Source organism: Ovis aries, chromosome 6, assembly GCF_016772045.2.
Source record: "Ovis aries strain OAR_USU_Benz2616 breed Rambouillet chromosome 6, ARS-UI_Ramb_v3.0, whole genome shotgun sequence".
Lineage (NCBI taxonomy): Eukaryota > Metazoa > Chordata > Mammalia > Artiodactyla > Bovidae > Ovis > Ovis aries.
In genome coordinates, this window is record NC_056059.1 from 62,927,138 (window position 1) to 62,940,456 (window position 13,319).

Sequence of the window (13,319 nt, forward strand, 5' to 3'; positions counted from 1 at the left end):
ATCCCCGGGATTCTCCAGGCAAGAATACTGGAGAAAATACTTAAATGTCCATTAATAATAAAATTATTGGGTTTATTTTTCTGTACATATAGAATTATATGTGTCATAACATGGTAAAGCTTAAGATATTCTGTTTTGCTGCTTTGTGAATAGAAAATTTCATAATAATGTAAACGGTTTATTCCATTTTTTGTAACTGCATGCTCAGACACACAAAACACACACATACATGCAGGCACATGCTTCCTCATTTGATTGACTGATCAAAGATCTCCCAAGGATTCGTATAACTATTTCCACGTTAGATTAAAATGGATGCTTTAGGGCATTAGGGCTTAGTTGTCCAAGAATCCTCTCTCCCATTGTGAAAGCCTGAAGAGGGTGAATACTGCTGGAAATGATGCAGACCCTTGAATGACCACATAGACAAAAGACACTCACAGCCAATCCAGGACACCTTTGTTGGATGCTTACATAAAAAAATAAATTTCCAGTTTGGTAAGCAATTGGAAAGTTGGTGTGTATTTGTTATATCAACTAGCATTATATAATTAACACAGATAACTAAAAATTTTACCACAGTGCTGTATAATTGCTTGCAAAATTAACAAACAGCAATTAAGCACACGTAATACGTTAGTTATTGAAATATAAATAAGAAAATGTATATCCTAAATTAAACTTGAGAGGGTTTATCAGAGGATGAGCAGCAGCACATGCATTAAAATGATTGTCAAGGTGGATTCATGTTGATGTATGGCAAAATCAATACAATACTATAAATTAAAAAAAAATAAAAATAAATTAATTTTAAAAATAAATAATAAATTAATAAAAATGACTGTCAAATAGACTGCCATTTATATTACACATTTATTTAATAATTTTTAACTGAAAATATGCTAAAATCATATGTATTAATTATATAGCATAATAAAACTATAATAAAAATACATGTGTACATGTCTTACAAACTTAAGGTGATCAAAGAAATTTTCAGTAAGGGGAAGCTACATATGTCCCATTAAACTTCAAGGTAGTTTAGTAAAATGTAGATTATTGTTTACAAGCTTTCATAGCCATTACTGAAGAACAGAACCACGGTGTGTGCTCGGGAAGAATTCTAACTTTCCATTAGGGCAGACACTGTATTTACTTATTCATTCAAAGCACTTAAAAACCAGGCTTATCTGTTATCTGCTTTATTCTTTTCAGTTCAGTCACTCAGTTGTGTCCAACTCTTTGCAACCCCAAGGACTGCAGCATGCGAGGCCTACCTGTCCATCACCAGCTCCCTGAGTTTACTCAGGTTCATGTCCATTGAGTCGATGATGCCATCCAACCATCTCATCCTCTGTCATCGCCTTCTCCTCCTGCCTTCAATCTTTCCACAATGTTTATTGGATTATTCAATCCATTCAATAGTTTTTATTGAAGGACAAAAAGATTGTGGTGTAAAATCAATGCAGTAATGGTTAAGAACAATTTTATAACCTGTCATAGGCATGTCTTACATGAGAATGTATGGAGAATATTATTTCTTGTCCCTATGATAGAATTGTCATGTACTTTCATAGAATGGTCATAGCTAAAAACAAAGACTCCTTTAAACTGAACATGCTGATTTTATTTTGATTTCCTAGATTTTGAAGGTAAATATTCTTTAAGACAAGGATTACCAAACACTACCACTACCCCACCCACCCCCAAAAATTCATTATTCCTGTCTCCTTATGTAAGAACCTCATATTTCAGGTTGTATATTTTAACTAGTATATTGATTATATTATAAAATTTGTCTAAACTTATCAGTTCCATTAGACCACTGGGTCTAACTCTTTGCCACCCAGTGGTGTGCAACAATGCCAGGCTTCCCTGTCCATCACAAACACCCAGAGCTTGACCAAACTCATGTTCATAGAGTCAGGCATCCATCTCATGAAACAATCCAAACATCTCATCCTCTGTCGTCCCCTTCTTCTGCCTTCAATCTTTCCAAGCATCAGGGTATTTTCCAAGGAGTCAGTTCTCTGCATCAGGTAGCCAAAGTATTGGAGCTTCAGCTTCAGCTTCAGCATCAGTCCTCCCAATGAATATTCAGGAATGATCTCCTTCAGAATGGACTGGTTGGATCTCCTTGCAGTCCAAGGGACTCTCAAGAGTCTTCTACAACATCACAGTTCAAAAGCATCAATTCTTCAGAGCTCAGCTTTCTTTATGGTCCAATTCTCACATCCATACAGGACTACTGGAAAAACCATAGCTTTGACTAGATGGACCTTTGTAATGTCTCTGCTTTTTAATATGCTGTCTAGGTTGGTCATAACTTTTCTTCCAAGGAGCAAGCGTCTTTTAATTTCATGGCTGCTGTCCATCTGCATTGATTTTGGAGGCCCCCAAAATAAAGTCTGTCACTGTTTCCATTGTTTCCCCATTTATTTGCCATGAAGTGATAGACCAGATACTATGATCTTCATTTTATGAATGTCGAGTTTTAAGCTAGCTTTTTCGCTCTTCTTCTTTCACTTTCATCAAGAGGTTCTTTAGTTCCTCCTCAATTTGTCATAAGAGTGATATCATCTGCATATCTGAGGTTACTGATATTTCTCCCGGCAATCTTGATTCCAACTTGTGCTTCTTCTAGCCCAGCGTTTCTCATGATGTACTCTGCACATAAGTTAAATAAGCAGGGTGACAATATACAGCCTTGATGTACTCCTTTCCCAATTTGAACCAGTTTGTTTTCCATATCTGGTTCTAACCGTTGCTTCTTGATCTGCATACAGATTTCTCAGGAGGCAGTTCAGGTGGTGTGGTGTTCCCATCTCTTTAAGAATGTTCCACCATTTGTTGTGATCCACATAGTCAAAGGCTTTGGTGTAGTCAATAAAGGAGAATTAGATGTTTTCCTGGAACTCTCTTGCTTCTCTGGAATTATCTTGCTGTGATTAGATGAATGTTGGCAATTTGATCTCTGGTTCCTTTGCCTTTTCTAAATTCAGCTTGAACATTTGGAATTTCTCAGTTCATGTACTGTTGAAGCCTTGCTTGGGGAATTTTGAGCATTACTTTGCTATCATATGAGATGAGTGCAATTGAGTGGTAGTTTGAAGATTCTTTGGCATTGCCTTTCTTTATGATTGGAATGAAAACTGACCTTTTCCTTTCCAGTGGCCACTGCTGAGTTGTCCAAATTTGCTGGCATATTGAATGCCACACTTAAGAGCATCATTTTTTTTTTTTTTTTTTTTTTTTAGGATTTGAAATAGCTCAACTGGAATTCCATCACCTCCATTAGCTTTGTTCAAAGTGATGCTTCCTAAGGCGCACTTGACTTCACACTCCAGGATGTCTTTCTCTAGGTGAGTGATCACACCATCATGGTTATCTGGGCCATGATGATCTTCTCTGTACAGTTCACCTGTATATTCTTGTTGCCTCTTCTTAATATCAGGTCCTGGTGGCTCAGACAGTAAAGAGTCTGCCTGCAATGCAGGAGACCTGGGTTTGACCCCTGGGTCAGGGAGAACCCCTGGAGAAGGAAATGGCAATCCAGTCCAGTATTCTTTCCTGAAAAATCCTTTGGACAGAGGAGCCTGGCAGGCTAGAATCCATGGGGTAGCAAAGATTCTGCTACAATGAGCAACTAAGATGACCTCTTAATATCTTCTGCTTCTGTTAGATCCATACCATTTCTGTCCTTTATTGTGCATAGCTTCACATGAAATGTTCCCTTGGTATATCTAACTTTCTATAAGAGATCTCTAGTCTTCCCCATTCTATTGTTTTCCTGTTTCTTTGCACTGATCACTGAGGAAGGCTTTCTTATCTCTCCTTGCTATTCTTTGGAACTCTGTATTCAGATGGGTGTATCTTTCCTTTTCTCCTTTGTCTTTCATTTCTCTTCTTTTCACAGCTATTCATAAGGCCTCCTCAGACAGCCATTTTGCTTTTTTGTGTTTCTTTTTCTTGGGGATAGTCTTGATCTCTGTCTCCTGTACGATGTCACGAACCTCCATCCATAGTTCATCAGGCACTCTGCCTATCAGATCTAATCTCCTGAATCTATTTCTCACTTCCTCTGTATATCATAATGGATTTGATTCCATGTGATTTGAATCAAATTTGATTTAGGTCATATGTGAATGATCTAGTGGGTTATCCAACTTTCTTCAATTGAAGTCTAAATTTGGCAATAAGGAATTCAGGATCTGAGCCACAGTCAGCTCCTGGTCTTGTTTTTGCTGACTATAGAGCTTCTCCATCTTTGAATGCAAAGAATATAATTAATCTGATTTCAGTATTGACCATCTGGTGATGTCCACGTGTAGAGTCTTTTCTTGTGTTGTTGGAAGAGGGTGTTTGCTATGACCAGTGCATTGTCTTGGCAAAACTCTGTTAGCCTTTGCCCTGCGTCATTTTGTACTCTAAGGCCAAATTTGCCTGTTACTCCACGTATCTCTTGAGTTCCTATATTTGCATTTCAGTCCCCTATGATGAAAGGGACATCTTTTTTTGGTCTTAGTTCTAGAAGGTCTTATAGACCTTCATAGAACTGTTAAATTTCATTTCTTCAGCACTAGTGATTAAAGTATAGACCTAGGTTAGTGTGATATTGCATAGTTTACCTTGGAAATGAACAAAGATCATTCTGTCACTTTTTAGATTGCACCCAAGTACTGCATTTTGGATTCTATGTTGACTATGAGGGCTACTACATTTCTTCTAAGGGATTCTGACTCACAGTTCAGTTCAGTTCAGTTCAGTCGCTCAGTCATGTCCAACTCTTTGCGACCTCATGAATTGCAGCATGCCAGGCCTTCCTGTCCATCACGAACTCCAGGAGTTCACCCAAACTCATGTCCATCGAGTCGGTGATGCCATCCAGCCATCTCATCCTTGGTCACCCCTTCTCCTCCTGCCCCCAATCCCTCCCAACATCAGAGTCTTTTCCAATGAGTCAACTCTTTGCATGAGGTGGCCAAAGTACTGGAGTTTCAGCTTTACCATCATTCCTCCCTAAGAACACCCAGGACTGATCTCCTTCAGAATGGACTGGTTGGATCTCCTTGCAGTCCAAGGGACTCTCAAGAGTCTTCTCCAACACCACAGTTCAAAAGCATCAGTTATTTGGCACTCAGCTTTCTTCACAGTCCAACTCTCACATCCGTACATTACTACTGGAAAAACCATAGCCTTGACTAGACAGACCTTATTCAGCAAAGTAATGTCTCTGCTTTTTAATATGCTATGTAGGTTGGTCATAACTTTCCTTTCAAGGAGTGTCTTTTAATTTCATGGCTGCAATCACCATGTGCACTAATTTTGAAGCCCCCCAAAATAAAGTCTGAGACTGTTTCCACTGTTTCCTCATCTATTTTCCATGAAGTGATGGGAACAGATGCCATGATCTTAGTTTTCTGAATGTTGAGCTTTAAGCCAGCTTTTTCACTCTCCACTTTCCCTTTCATTAAGAGGCTTTTTAGTTCCTCTTCACTTTCTACCATAAGGGTAGTGTCATCTGCATATCTGAGGTTATTGATATTTCTCCTGGCAATCTTGATTCAAGCTTGTGTTTCTTCCAGTCCAGCGTTTCTCATGATGTACTCTGCATATAAATTAAATAAGCAAGGTGACAATATACAGCCTTGACGTACTCCTTTTCCTATTTTGAACCAGTCTGTTCCATGTCCAGTTCTAACTGTTGCTTCCTGACCTGCATATAGGTTTCCCAAGAGGCAGATCAGGTGGTCTGGTATGCCTATCTCTTTCAGAATTTTCCACAGTTTATTGTGATCCACCCAGTCAAAGGCTTTGGCATAGTCAATAAAGCAGAAACAGATGTTTTTCTGGAACTCTCTTGCTTTTTTGATGATCCAACGGATCTTGGCAATTTGATCTCTGACCCACAGTAATACATATAATGGTCATCTGAATTAAGTTCTCCCATTCCAGCCCATTTTAGTTCACTGATTCCTAAAATGTCAATATTCACTCCCGCCATCTCTTGTTTGACCACTTCCAATTTACCTTGATTCATCTACTCAAGGTAACTTATCAGCAAATAGGTTCTATTTATGGATAAAAGTGAGCCATGAGATACGGTAGAAAAGTGTGTATACTACTCTGTAGGATAGGTGGACATACCCTAATTTCTCTTAAATTTTGCTTTTCTCCTTCCCACAAACCTTCTAATGTGTTCTCTCACACTTTTAGAATGAAAGTGAAAGTGATAGTTATTTAGTCTTTTCTGACTCTTTGTGACACCATGGATTGTAGCCTGCCAGACTCCTCTGTTCATGGAATTCTCCAGGTGAGAATACTGGAGTGCATAGCCATTTCCTTCTCCAGGGTATATTTCTGATGCAGGGATCGAACCCGGATATCATTCATTGCAAGCACGTTCTTTACCATCTGAAAGCTGGAATCAAAAACTAAACCACTAAATATCAATCAGATTAGCTGGAATTTGGAACACTGATAATAACAAACATTGCTAAGATGTTGAGCAACAGAAACTCTCATTCATTGCTGATGTAAAATGTAAGTCAGCCACTTTAGAAAACAGTTTATCACATATGTAAATACACTCATCATTTGATCTAGACTTTCCTTGGTATTTAACCAAAGGATTTGAAAACATATGCACACAGAAACCTGCATATAGATGTGTAGAGCAGCCTTATTCATAATTACCAAAACGTGGAAGCAACCAAGATGTCCTTTAGTCCATGAATGGATAAGCTGTGGTATTTCTAGATGATGGAACTGTTGTTCAATTGCTAAGTCATGTCTAACCCTTTGGGAACCCATGGACTCTGGCACACCAGGCTTCCCTGTCCTTCATTAACACCCAGAGTTTGCTCAAATTCATGTCCACTGAGTCGGTGATGCTGTCCAGTCATCTCATCCTCTATCACCCCCTTCTCCTCCTGCCTTCAATTTCCCCAGAATCACTGACTTTTCTAATGGTTCATTCAAAGTATTGGAGCTACAGCTTCAGGCTCAGTCCTTCTAAAGACTATCCAGGATTGAGTTCCTTTAGGATTGACTGGTTTGATTTTTTTGCAGCCCAAGGGACTCTCAAGAGTCATCTCCAGCACCAAAATTAGAAAGGAAATTATTCAGTGCTAAAAAGAAGTGAACTATCAAGCAGTGAAAAGACACAAAAGGACCTAAAATGTGTATTACTGAATGAAAGACACCAACCTGAGAAGCCCACACACTGTATGATTCCACCTGCATGACATTCCGGGAAAGACAGATCTATAGAGACAATGAAGAGATCAATGGTTGCCTAGGAAGAAAGATGAATAGGCAGAATGCAGAGTTTCAGGACAGTGAAAATACTCTGTATGACGCCATAATGATGGATATATGTCGTTATATTGTTGTCCAGACCCACAGAATTCACAACATCATGAGAGAACCCTATTTTATACTATGGGTTTGGGGTGATTGTGAAGAGTTAATGAAAGTTCATCAATTGTAGCAAATGTACAACTCAGGAGGGAGTTTTTGATAGTGAGAAGACTAGGAATGGGTGAGGGCAAGGAGTGTACGAGAAATCTTCTTACTATCCTGTCAACTTTTTTGTGAATCTAAAACTTCTCTAAAAAACAACATCTTAACAGACAACAACAAAAACAGAATTCATCCTATTATTTTGCTCTCAGAACTATCTGGCCGTTCCTCTTGGCTTACTCTCCTCCCCACAGTTCCAAACTCAGGCAGCACTCTTGTTAACATCATCTGAAGTGATGATCCATGTTACATCTTGATCCTGAGTTCACCAACTTCCTCATCTCCAGTGCTTTTTTTTTTTTTAACCTTACCTCATTCTGATCCATGACAATGAAGGACCTTGTCATTACCAGTGACATTACCACTCCCAAAAACCAGCCACTGTAAAATTCTACTTTTCAAAGCCTGACTTTTTACTTCCAGCTTGATTCCTGAATTACTACTGTTAACTACACGTCTTAGATTTTATCCAAACCCTCAAACATTCAATCCCACCACTTTCTCACCTAGTTCCCCTTTACTAGATTTAATGATCTGTTAATTCATTGTATTAAATTTAATGATGCATTATTATCAATATAGTAATTTCCTTTACATCAAATATCATCCTTTCCTTGGACTCTCTCTTGTTGAACTTACTTTCAAAATTCCAGAACAAATAGAGACTAATAGCTGCATTGTCAATGTCTAGACAAAATTAGCAAGACATTACTGAAAAAAATCATAGAGTCAAAATAAATAATTTATAATTAAATAAATAATATTAATGATACTTATGAAAGTAGACCACAAACTGGTACTTAATGCTATCAGGCAAGTCTGTTATGTTCCTCTTTCCCATTTCTCAAGAAGTCTACATATGAGCCTCCACTTTCTCCCTCCGATCCATACTCAATCCTTTCTCTGACTTCTTCATTCACCCACTAAATCTGTTTTATCATAATAAGTAGCCCTGTGCATGCTACCAATATACTCATCTTAATGAAAATTCTTTGTAGAAGGTGATATTGTTGAATATATATATGTATATAGGAGATATATATATATATATATATGTATATATATATATATAGTTGAATAATATATAGCAATGACTTCCTTATGTGGACTTTTTGCCCAGACTTTCACCTCTGCACCAGATTTAAATTTTCAGCCTCACAATGGATAGTTTGAACCAAATGTCTCACAGATGTCACAACTTAATAAATAAAAAGGTAAGTCTTCATTATTACCCAATCTTATTTTAGAGCTATCCTCTCACCCTATTACAGTCAGTAACATTGTTACCCATTTTTGAATCATCTTTGTTTCCTCATTTTCAAACATCCTTCAGACAGAACTCATCAGCAGACTTGTTGATTCAACCTCAAATGTCTCCACTTAGTCTCATTTCCACTGTCACTGTTCATGCTTGGGCTTTACATTGTCTTTTAAATTGAGGTATTTTGATACATAAAAGTTTTGTATATTTGAAGAGTACAACTTGATGTTTAAACTCTTCTTATCTGGATTATTGCCTTAGTCCTTTGTAACTAGTGTTCATAATCCAGTTTCATCTTTTTTTAAAAATGTATCATCCAAAGTATCTGCTGAAATATAAATAGAGCCATGTAACTTCTCTGGCTAAAACTTCTCACTGTGTCTTATTCCACTTAAAATCCAAACTCTTACTCCATCCTACAGGGCCTGTAGGGGATATAGGTCCTCTCTGTTCAAGATCACATCTCTACTCAAGGTCACATTTTCTACTTTATCTTCACTTACATATCAGGCGCACTGGTCTTCCTATAAGATCATTCCAACTCTCTCACATTTCAAACATATTTTTAAATATATGACTGTAAAAAGAATCTTAGTTTTCTTTAAAAAATTATTTCTTCTAGTTTTACATAACCAAATCCTTAATCTGTTATGTTGTGTGTGTGTGTGTGCTTAGTCACCCAGTCATGTCCAATTCTTTGGGACCCCATGGACTGTAGCCTGCCAGGCTTCTCTGTCCATGTGGATTCTCTAGGCAAGAATACTGGAGTGGGCTGCAATGCCCTCCTCCAGGGGATCTTCCCAACCCAAGGATGGAACCCAGGTCTCCCGCATTACAAGCAGATTCTTTACCAGCTGAGCCACTAGGGAAGCCCAGGAATACTGGGGTGGGTAACCTATCCCTTCTCCAGGGGATCTTCCTGGCCCAGGAGTCTTTACCAGATGAGCTACCTGGGAAGCCCAAAAGATGCTGCTGCTGCTGCTGCTGCTGCCGCTGCTAAGTTGCTTCAGTCATGTCTGACTCTGTGCAACCCCATAGACAGCAGCCCACCAGACGCCTCCGTCCTTGGGATTCTCCAGGCAAGAATACTGGAGTGGGTTGCCATTTCCTTCTCCAACACATGCACACATGCTAAGTCGCCTCAGTCATGTCTGACTCTGTGCGACCCCATGGACAGCAGCCCACCAGGCTCCTCTGCCCACAGGATTCTCCAGGAATGGATTGTCATTTCCTTCTCTAAAAGGTGCCCCTAGGAAGTATATAAAAAAATAACCTGTCCAGTAGAGTCCACCTTATTCACGTAGCTATAATAACATTTGGTGAGATTTTATACCCTGGATCTTTAAGGAGACCACAAAATAATGTGCTAAGAAGTGACTCATATTTTCTGATAATAAAACATGTATGTACATTTTGAGTTCTTATATCTAATAAGAATATATTATATATGCATATTATATAATATATTAAATATATACTATATTTATTAAATATAAATATATTATATTATATATTATATAATAATATTATATTATTATATAATAATATATGTATATATAATACATAACAAATTAGTGTGCTAAGTTTTCTGTAATAAAACTGAACAGATACACTTTTTCTAAAGTGCTAATGAGAACCCCCAAACAATTGGACTGGAGCTTTTCAAGTGCAGCCAGGATCCTCTTCTAAATCATTTGCCATTGTTCTGTTTGCCAAAGACATGTATGTGGTGACATATGCCTCTTGATTCAAGGAATTCATTACTAACTAATCAAGTCCTTTATCAATGTCTGAGTCCTGTAAATACTGAACTTTTATAAATTGTTACAGAAAAACGCATATATTTTTAAAATATACTGCTTAAAACCAGTTACTTGTTTTACATTTGAAACAAAGTGGCTGTGTGTTACTGAAGTTCTTGTTTTCTCTAAAGAGAAAAGTGTGTGTGCGTGTGTTTGTGTGTGTGTGCGTTTTCCACTGTAAGCAGCAGCCCTGCTGCTGGGTGATAGGAAAGGCGTTTTAAATCTCTTTGATGAAGTGAGCCATTTTCTGCTTGGTTTCAAGCTTAAAATGGATCCCCCATTGTGCAACCACAAAAGCACATTATATGTCTTCCATAACACTGCTAAATTCCTCTCTAAGAAATGTGAGGGGAATGTTAGAGCAATGTGTTTAATCACCACATGCCAAATATTGTGCTGGTATCCCAGTATTTACTTACTTTAATAAATATATTTTAAGTGAAAAATACTCATATTACAAGAGTAACTTGAGAATTTAATAGTGCTAAACAGTTTTACTTGTACTTTTACTCTAATAAGTGTGATTTTAGACATAAACAGCATTAAATATCTTTATAAACAAATGATTATCATATTATGTTCATCAACATATAATTAAAGAAACATACAAATCAACAGCATATGAAAACTCTATATAACCATCCAAGAAATGTTTCTAAGATGACGAGAAATTATTTATTTCGCTGAGTAATAAAGAACAAGATATTAAGCTCACAGGGAAAAATGTGAGAGACACAGTAGACAGCTTTTGTCATTGTGACAATATAATTAAGGACATAAGCAATTTTATTCTAGGTATTCTAGGTATTAAGTAAGTGGCAACAAATTCCTTATTTATTTCTTAATAAAACTTGTGCTAATTAAGCAAGTAGATTAATACTTATACAATGACTTCTTTCTGGACAAACCACAGGAACATAGACTAATAAAAAACAGGAGGTTAGGAATTAGGTAGATGGGCTGGTTATGAACATGGAAGGGGAGGAAACGGCATACTCTCATTCAGTTGTTCTAAAGCCTAATGATATCAGTCACCTGAAGGGGTTGCTAAAGTTCCGATTGTTGGACTCCATCCACAGAGTTTCTCATTTAATAGGTCTGGGACTGGATACTTGTATTTGCCTTTCTAACAAATCCCCAGGCAATGCTGATCCTGCCAATCTGGGAAACACGCTTAGAGATCTGAATGTTCTTTTCTACAGTTAAAAGAGAGAAGTTCATTTTTACTTGTGGTTTCCTTTGCTGTGCAAAACTTTTAAGTTTCATTAGGTCCCATTTATTTATTTTTATTTTTAAATTTTTATTACTCTAGGAGATGGATCAAAAAAGAGCTTTTGCGATATATGTCAGAGCGTTCTGCCTATGTTTCCTCTAAGATTTTTTTCCACTTTACTTTTTATTTATTTATTTATTTTTCTTTTTTCTTCTGTTTATTTATTTTACTTTACAATATTGTATTGGTTTTTGCCATACATTGACTTGAGTCCGTCATGGGTGTACATCAGCTCCCCATCCTGACCCTCTGTCCCACCTCCCTCCTCATCCCATCCCTCTGGGTCATCCCAGTGCACCAGCCCTGAGCACCCTGTATCATGCATTGAACCTGGACTGGCGATTTGTTTCACATATGATAATTTACCTGTTTCAATGCCCTTCTCCCATATCATCCTGCCCTCGCCCTCTCCCACAGAGTCCAAAAGACTGTTCAATACATCTGTGTCTCTTTTGCTGTTTTGATACACGGTATCATTACCATCTTTCTAAATTCCGTATATATGCATTAGTATACTATCTAAATTCCATATATATGTGTTAGTATACTGTATTGGTGGAGAAGGCAATGGCACCCCACTCTAGTACTTTTGCCTGGAAAATCCCATGGATGGAGGAGCCCGGTAGGCTGCAGTCCATGGGGTTGCTGAGTCGGACAGGACTGAGCGACTTCATTTTCACTCTCACTTTTCACTTTCATGCATTGGAGAAGGAAATGGCAACCCACTCCAGTATTCTTGCCTGGAGAATCCCAGGGATGGGGGAGCCTGGTGGGCTGCCATCTGTGGGGTTGCACTGAGTCAGACACGACTGAAGTGACTTAGCAGCTGCAGCATACTGTATTGGTGTTTTACTTTCTGGCTTACTTCAGTCTGTATAATAGGCTCCAGTTTCATCTACCTCATTAGAACTGATTTAAATGTATTCTTTTTATTGGTTGAGTAATATTCCATTGTGTATATGTACCACAGCTTTCTTATCCATTCATCTGCTGATGGACATCTAAGCTGCTTCCATGTCCTGGCTATTATAAACAGTGCTGTGATGAACATTGGGGTACATGACATCCTCTAAGATTTTTATAGCATTCAGTTTTCTGATTAGGTCTTTAGTCCATTTTGAGTTTATTTTTGTGTATGGTGTTAGAGTCTGTTCTAATTTCATTCTATCATATGGAGCTGTCCAGTTTTCCCAGCACTGAGTATTGAAGAGGCTGTCTTTTCCCCATTGTCTTTCTTCCTTTGTCATGGATTAGGTGACCATAGGTGTATGGGTTTATTTCTAGACTTACTATCCTGTTCTATTGATCTATATTTCTATTTTTGTGCCAGTACCATATAGTTTTGATGACTAGCTTTGTAGTATAGTTTGAAGTCAGGGAGCCTGATTTCTCCCAACTCTGTTTTTCTTTCTCAAGAAAGAAAGAATTTTTTCTTTCTCAAGATTGGTTTGGGTATTCT